Genomic DNA, 8,856 nt, shown 5'->3' with positions numbered 1-8,856 from the left:
AGGGCAGTCAGGAATGGGTGATGTCACCCACTGAGGAATCGCTGAAATGATGAGAGAGAGAGACTCTGGCGGCCAGGAGCCCCGGTCTGACGAGGGCAGCCACAGGGAGCCAGGCAGGCCTGGAATGGACTCTGCTTCTATCTCTTACTGGCTGGATGATGTTGGGCCTCTGCCCCCTCTTCTCTAGGAAGGCAATAATAATATCTGCCATGAGACAGTAGCTTGGTCAAAGCTAGGCCTACCCTGTGGGTGTCCCTCAACAAGTGGCAGCCTCCTGCCTTCTTGCCTTCCTCTGATCTCAGAGGGCCGCTGATCTGATGAGGGAGCCACCATGGGAATGTTATCCCCTCAGTGGGCAGCCAGTCTGGGGTGGGGCACAGTTCATACACCCAAGAAAGTCTTCAAAATGGCCAACAGAGGGGGAATCTGACCTCTTTGCACTACAGGGTCAGTCACTAGGTGAGGGGCTGACTTTCCTGCATGCATCGGGTTCTCTCCTGCGAAGAGGGGCCGTTGCACATGCTGCTGCTGCCTTCCACCTTCCTCTGCTTACTCCTCCTCATGCTACAGGGATCAGCCCAAGGCTCCCTTCCTGTAGGAAGTTTCCCTAACTATCCTCCGGCTGGGTTAGGGAGCTCCTCTAGGTTCTCATGCCATTTCTTCATCCTCTGTGCTTGTACTCATTCATTCATTCATCCAGCAAATACTTAATGAGTACTAAATATGGGCCAGGTTTTGTGCCAGGCACTGCAGATACAATATTGAAGAACAATAATAGCTGACATTAGCTAACATTCATATCATACTTAGTATGTGCCACGCATGGCTCTGAGTGCCAGTGCATTAGCTTATTTAATCCTCTCTTGTGAGGGCCTTGAGGGAGATACTATTATTATCCCCATTTTCCAGGTGAGGAAATGGAGGCCCAGGGAGCTTAGGTAACTTGATTCAATTCCCCCCACACCTCAGCCTGGATTTGGACCCAGGCCATCCGTTCCTTTAACTTCTGCACCATTCCACCTCCTGATCGAGAGGCACGGCCCCACCCTCCCAGGCTCACTGTCTCAGGGAAAGAGAGACCAGTAAACCAGGCAATTACAGGACGAGGGAAGGGGGACTGTGGGAGTGCCCAGAGGGGCTGCCTAACCCAGGGGGCCATAAAAGGCATCTGAGGCAATGACATCACTGCAGCTGCCTGTGTGCGGACAGACAGGAAATGGCAGAAGTGGAGGCAGGGTCAGCTTTTCCTACGGTTCACCCCACAAGTCACTCTTTCACTCATTCCACAGCTACTTAATGAGCCCCTACTGTGGGCCAGCCGGGTCCTCAGGGAGCGATCCAAGCAGACAAAATCTTGCTCTGGTGGCGCTTACTTTCCTGAGAGAGAAAATCAGCAATAAACAAGACAGACAAGTAAAGTATCTCACGTGATATTTGGCAGTGATGATCTGGAGAAGGGGAGGGCCTGCAATGTTAAATGCAATGTTAACTGTTAGAGGCAGGCCTCCCTGAAAAGCTGACCTTTGAGGTCAGGGAGTCAGCGGAGGATGTTTCTAGGGGAAGGTCATTCCGCCAGGGCACAGGTTCTGGGTGGGGAGTCTGCCTGCCGTGTGCAAAGCCTGATCTAACCTTGTTTCCACAGCACCGCTCGGACTCCAGCTGAGAGGCTGACACAGCAGCAGAGACGGAAGCAGGGAGCCCCATTGGACCAGGTGAGTCATGCAGGTGAGCCCTGATGGTGGTTTGGACCATGGGTGAAAGGGGTGAGAAGTAGTTATTTTCTGGATATATTTTGAGCCAGGGAAAAACAACAGATTTGCTGATGGATTGGATGTGAGGTTTGGCGTGAGCCACAGGCAAGATGGAGCTGCCATCAACTGAGATGAACTGAGTGGGGAGCCGATTTGGGGAGGAAGGTCAGGACTTCGGTTCTGAGGCTAGGAGCTGTGTTCCATTCATCTTTTTCTTTTAAAATTAATTAATTAATTAATTAATTAATTTTTGGCTGCATTGGGTCTGGGTTGCTGCACACGGGCTTTCTCTAGTTGCGGCGAGCAGGGGCTACTCTTTGCTGTGGTGCGCGGCTTCTCACTGCGGTGGCTTCTTGTTGCGGAGCACAGGCTCTAGGCGCGCAGGCTTCAGTAGCTGTGATACGCAGGCTTCAGTAGATGTGGCTCGCAGGCTCTAGAGCGCAGGCTCAATTGTTGTGGCGCACAGGCTTAGTTGCTCTGTGTCATGTGGGATCTTCGCGGACCAGGGCTCGAACCCGTGTCCCCTGCATTGGCAGGCGGATTCTTAACCACTGCGCCACCAGGGGAGCCCCCATTCATACTTTTCATTCCAGCATTCATATAATAAATGGCCAACAAATTCTTGTTGAATGAGTGAATAAATGGATGATGGACAAAGTTGGGAGGGTAGGAGGCCAAGGCCAGCTGGTGAGGGGCTTGCGGGGACCCTGATCCTGTTCCAGCTCTCCCACCGCCAGCCCTGAACACCCTGGCTGGCTCGTGCGCACACCCACACTTGCGTCTCTACACAAGGCCTCTCCTACTTTCATATCTGCAGGGGGCCAGCCGAGGCCTGGGCTTGTCCAAAAGCGAGCCACACAGTTGCCCTGGGCCTTGGATGGAGAAAGAGAAGGCAGGGCATCCTGGAAGGCAGGACTGCACTGGGCGCATCCTAAAAATACATCTCTGGGCGCTGCCAAGGGCTCCAGAGCCTCCATCAGGCTCTTTAGGGCTCATCAAAGCCTCCAGGATTTCCCGTCCCATACTTGGGCTCTGATCAATAGGACAGGAGCCAACACTTTGAGGAGAGGGGAGCGGGAAGGGCAGGAAGGAGAGGACAGCAGTGAATAGGAGGAGGAGGAAGAGGAGGAGGAAGAGAAGGCCTGGCGCCTGGTTCAGAGGCTTCTGGGATGAGGCAGAAGTCTTGCTTCCTGCAGGGCAAGGTTGAAGAACGCCTTTATGTGGATTTGAGGATAAGGAGGTGCTCTGGACGGCATCCCGGAGCTCTGAGCACTACAGTGTTTGTTTCATTGCCATGGTGGCGTCACGCTGCCTGGGGGCTGCCTGAGCGTGGGGTTTCTTCCTGCCTGATGTGCCAGGTGTCATGCAGGCCAAGGTGCCCAGGTAGAAAATGGGCGCTAGCATCACTGTTTGATCTGAAGTGTTCCTTCTTTGCACCCTGAGTCTGCCTCCCTCCTGGCCTTCCTCCTCTGGGTTGGGCCTGAAATCTCCAGAAGGACTATATCTAGTCTCCCAGGAGGAAGGGGCCTGGAGCCCTGTAGAGTGCTGTGGTTAAGGGCACTTAGCAAGCTTGTGTTCCTGTGCAAGCGACTTTACCTCTCTGTGCTTCTGCTTCTTCATCTGTAAATGGTGGTAATAGCTCCTTCCTCAAAGGCTCGCTGGGAAGAGGGTTACGTGAGATCGTGAATGCTTGGCATTCAAAACACCATGCCTGGGGGCTTCCCTGGTGGCGCAGTGGTTGAGAATCCGCCTGCCAATGCAGTGGACACGGGTTCGAGCCCTGGTCCGGGAAGATACCACATGCCGCGGAGCAACTAAGCCCCTGTGTCACAGCTACTGAGCCGGCGCGCCTAGAGCCCGGGAGCCACAACTACTGAAGCCCGCGTGCCTAGAGCCCGTGCTCTGCAACAAGAGAAGCCACCGCAATGAGAAGCCTGTGCACCTCAACGAAGAGTAGCCCCTGCTCGCTGCAACTAGAGAGAGCCCGTGCACAGCAACAAAGACCCAGTGCAGCCAAAAATAAATAAAATAAATTAAAAAACAAACAAACAAACAAAAAACACCATGCCTGGCCCTCAGGCATCTAACAAATGATGTCCTCTCTCCCACCTCAGGCCCCAGGGCAGTGAGATGACTTGCACAAGGGGCATCAAGCTGTCCATCTGGGTAGATTGGGACCAGGACTTGGGTTTTCCTTCCTGTGCCTGTGTTCTTCCTGCTGCATCCCCATCTCTGTTCTGGAAGAAAGAAGACACTCGGAGCTCCAGGAGGCAATCACCGTGGAAACCCATCTGCTGCGTCTTATCTGCTGCTGTTTTTTCCTCCCTCTCTGAGCCATCTGGGTGTCTCACTACGGAATTAGCAAGAGCGGGGGCTGGAGGCTGCGGGAGACTCTGGGGTTTCAGCTCTCACTTGCTGGAACCCAGATAACCCCAAACTGTGGTGAATCCCCACAGGGCCCTGCAATATCGGTCCAGCTCCAGCTAAAGTGAGTCTGCACCTCTAGGCACCACCAGAATGCAGAGCGGAGAGATGCAGGATGCAGTTGTCTGCCCACAGCGACAACTCACACCTGGACCCCACCTGGGGGAAGGCCAGAGGAGCAGCCCAGGGGACCCGGGGAGGGGAGTTGGGGAAAGCAGGTCTGGCCTCTGCTTCTCCCCCAGGCACAGCTTGTGACCTTGGATGAGTCACATCCTTTTTTCTGGGCCTTCAATTTCTCACTCTCAGCCTAACATGGTAGCAGGACTAGGCTTTCCAGAGCAAAAAGGTCTGGAATTCTTACTCAGAAGTAATCCTGATATAGGTTGCAGGTCAATCCTTCCCTTTCCCATCCTGTCAAGACTTGACTTTGTTAAGGAAAAGTATATGAACTTGGAAATGAGGCAATGCGGAGACTGCTTGACCTTCATCTGTCCATTGGGGCATCTTCTAGCAAGCCCCCGAGGGTCATGTGACTCCCTATGTATTAGGATCCAGGTATTTTATAAGCCTGAGAACTAAGATGCTAACTTGTAGAAAACAGATAAGATACAAAGGGTTTTTGTCCAATAGTGATACAAATGATTTCTGACCAGTAGAGATCACCCGGAAGATTATAGTCATGCACTATAGGGCACTTGCCAGTTGGGAATCTGACTAGCAGTCTTATTTCAGCCTTCTCTGTGCTTTGCTGACTATTATCAATGAGTCCTCTGAACCAGCTTTGTCATCCTGAGAGTTTCCTCATGAATGAGTGAAATACAACTTTGACAGGTGCTCACTACGCATTTGTAGAATAATTTTTTTTTTTTTTTTAATATTTAGAAGACTAAGAGTTGACAGCTCACTGAGCCTCATTTTCCTCTTCTGTAAAATGAGGAATTCGAGGGAGGGGGCTTACAGATTTGCTGACCACGTGCCAGACACTGCTGAGCTCTTTATTTATTTATTTTTGGCTGCATTGGGTCTTTGTTGCTGCGCGGGGGCTTTCTCTAGCTGCGGCGAGCGGGGGCTACTCTTCATTGCGGTGCACAGGCTACTCATTGCGGTAGCTTCTCTTGTTGCAGAGCGTGGGCTCTAGGTGCGCGGGCTTCAGTAGTTGTGGTGCGCGGGCTCAGTCATTGTGGTGCATGGGCTTAGTTGCTCTGTGGCATGTGGGATCTTCCCGGACTAGGGATCGAACCCGTGTCCCCTGCGTTGGCAGGTGGATTCTTAACCACTGTGCCACCAGGGAAGTCCCTGTTGAGCTCTTTATATCCATGATTTCATTTAAGCCTCACAGCAAAACTGCCAGGGCAGCTGTTCACCCCGTTTCACAGGTGAGGTTAATGAGGTTCAGAGAGGTGGAGTGATTGCTCCAAGCCTTCACAGCCAGTGAATAACAGAACCTGGATTTGAACCAGTGCATCACAGGTTGGAGAGGCATGTAATTCCTGCTTCACAGCTTTATTGTGGGGCTCCTTGAATGAGACAACACATGGGAAAGTGCTTGGCAAACTCTACAGGTGTGCACACATGTGAATAATTATAGTCAGCCCTAGGCTGTCTTCTAACCAGCCACACCTAGACGTGGCCCAGGGTCTGGGCTCCCCTCCCCTGGGAGGCAGGCCTCTGCTTCCTCAGGGTGGGTTTCTGTTATCCGGAGAAAGCCAGAGGAGACTGAGGTGAGCAGGCATCTCTGGTCCAGCCCCTCACAAACAGGACACCTGCTGGAAACCACAGGCTGAGCTCTCAGCTCTGGCTGTTCCTTTGGGGCCTGTATTCCTGGGGCAAGGGTCCAGGGTAGGGGCTAGGGGACAGCAGATTTGGACAGGCCAAGTAAAATCGATTTCTAACCCTAGTTCTGAAGTCATTCTGTGCCATCCTCCTGAATATTTCACCTGAATTAGACCCTCTCTGAAGGCTCCAGAAGCCATGCCCAGTCTCCCCTAGTTTCTGGAGCCTCCCAGAGCTGCCCATACCTGGACACATCCACCTCAGCCCTGGGTGCCAAGTGGTTAATCATTGGGGCCAGCTTGGCAAATGTTTACCTAGCAGGCAGGCTGCTTGGAACCCCAGGTAATTGACAGCCTGCTTTCCAAAGCCAAGGCAGGAAGATTTATTCGTCCTCTCCTTCCTCCCCAGGGATGATGCTTGGCAGAGTAAACAGCTTTTAGTTGGCTCTTTGAGGAGATGCTCAGCAGAGGGGTGGGAGCTGGGGGCAGGGGTCAGGCCCAGAGGTGGGCCCCGAGGAGGAGTTGAAGGGGTCTCAGTCCCATTTTTCTGGAGTCTGGGCCCCACCTCGGGAGCCTGGCTTAGACTGACATTCCATAATACGTGATAATTATTGCTGTAATTGATGGAGCCCCTGACATACATCGCCTCATTTAATTCTTACAAGCACCAGAAGAGTGAGGGACTCTTATCTCTGCTTCCAGACTAGGGAAGGGGGATGCAGAGGTGAAATCACTTGTCTAGGGCCACCCAGCTAGTGAGTGATAGAGCTGGGACCAAACTGCAGTGTGTTTGACATCAGATCTGCTGGGCTTTCTACTTTCCCTCAAGGAAGAAAAGGCTATCCATTTGTTGAGGACCTACTATGTGCCAGGCACTATGTTGGACACTTTATTTCAATCCCTAATCCAGAAGTATTTCCTAGAATCCCTTTACTATGCCATTAACATCAAAAGAGTGAGATAGTACAGTTCATAACTGGGGAAGGAAACACAGGCGTGAACCCCAGAAATAAAAGCAGGATGGGCTTCGATTGCCTCTTGTAACCCAAAGGCATCCTCATTGGATGTCTGTCAGGTCCTGCAGCCCTGCCTCCATACAGACCCTGATGTCAGCGGGCTCCCACCTCCCCTGCACCCTCCAAAGTCCAGGCCACCATCATTTTGCACCTGGGTCATTGCATTGGCCTCTGGTCTCTGCTTTCCTCTTGCCTCACTAAAACACTGTCTCCTCACAGCAGCCAGAGGATTTGTTAAAATGTAAACCCCGTCTCCCCTTGGCTGTAACTCTGTATTAGCCATGTCTTTTTAGTTTCTGTGTTTTGATGTTTGGCACCAGGGCCTTGCTGACCCTGGAGGGACTGCCCCTCCCAGGGTAACCAATTCCTATAGATAGTAAACAACTCACCCTTGAGCTTGCCTTTCAAATGCAAACTACCCAATCCAGAGCCTATACCCCATCACCTCCTCTACTGGGTTCTCACACTCAGGGCCACTACTCCCCTGACCTATGCATCCCAGGGTCAGGTACCAGGCAACTGGAGACAGCCTCATGCCCAGAGCCCACTGAAATTATTCATCCAGCCAATTCTAAGACTGCTTGTGGCCTCACCCACTCCTCCCATGGAAACCACAATCAAGACCCTTGCCTGTGTTTTCCCCTCCCTCCCTCCGCCTCCTGACCAACCCTGGTGCTTCCCCATGTGCCCCCCCGCGCCCCGCCCCAGTGGCATGGTGTGCCTCCTCCTCTTGGGTTCTGTGAGTATAATGGACTGTCTTTCCAATGGCAGTTGTCTCCTGGTCTGTTGGCCTCACTGTACCTAAATAATAATAAAACCTATATTTTGAAACAAACTCTCCCAGTGGCTTCCATCACACAAGAACAAAATCCAGGCTTCTTTCCACAGCTTAGAAGGGCCTCCATGATCTGGGCCCTGCCTGCCCTCAAGACATTGTCTCCTGCCCCACTCCCCGGCCACTGTGCTCCAGACTCAGCAAAGCCATTTCCACCTTAGGACCTTTCACCTGGCTGTCCCCTCTGCCTGGTACGTTCTCCTCTCAGAGCTCATCATGGGTGGCTCCTTATCGACATGCAGGGCTCAGTTTACATGTCACCTCCTCGGGGAGGCCTTCTCTGAGCACTCACCATCAAGGAATAGTGATAGCTAGCACTTCTTGGGTGTTTTCCATGTGCCAGGCACCATTTTATGTCCTTTTCATGTATTCACTCTTTGAATCCTCACAACCACTCTATAAGGTAGGTATTATTATTATTTCCATTTTGCAAGTGAGGAAGCTGAGGCTCAGAGAGTTCAGGGACATGACCAAAGTCTCACAGCTAACAGGCAGGAGAGCTGGGATTCAAATCCAGCAGCCCATTTCCAGAGCCTACACTCTGAACCACTGCACCTTATCTCCTGATGCAGAGTAAGTTTACAATAACTATGATTATTACTATTGTTTTGAACAGAGGCCAGGTTTTACCCACCTGTGTTCTTTAATCAAATTTGAATTCCTTTAGGCGAGCCAATCACTGTCCAGTTTGCCACAGTCCCTCCCGCTCCCTACTGTCTTACACCAATTTACCTGACTTGGACCCTGAAGGCATTCATGTTTGCAGCCTCTGCTCTGGGTGCCTCTTATTCGCTCATTCTTTGAACCAACACCCACTGTGGCAGGTGCTGTGCTAGGCCCACAGAGATGAATAAGATGGCATCCATGCCCTCAAGGAGCCATGGTCCTGTTCAGAGGAGACAGGCACACAGGTCACTTCACTGCACTGTTATGTGTGCTGTTACGGGGATGCCAGTGAGTGTTAGGGAAGCACAGGGGGATTCAGCCAGGAAGGATTTCCCAGAGAAAGTGACATCTCTGCTGGGTTTGAAAGATTGGACAGAGAGCAGACCAGAAAG

This window comes from Eschrichtius robustus, chromosome 3 (genome assembly GCF_028021215.1).
Source record: "Eschrichtius robustus isolate mEscRob2 chromosome 3, mEscRob2.pri, whole genome shotgun sequence".
NCBI classification, from domain to species: domain Eukaryota; kingdom Metazoa; phylum Chordata; class Mammalia; order Artiodactyla; family Eschrichtiidae; genus Eschrichtius; species Eschrichtius robustus.
The sequence above is the reverse complement of the archived record's forward strand: the minus strand, read 5'-3'. Positions refer to the sequence as shown.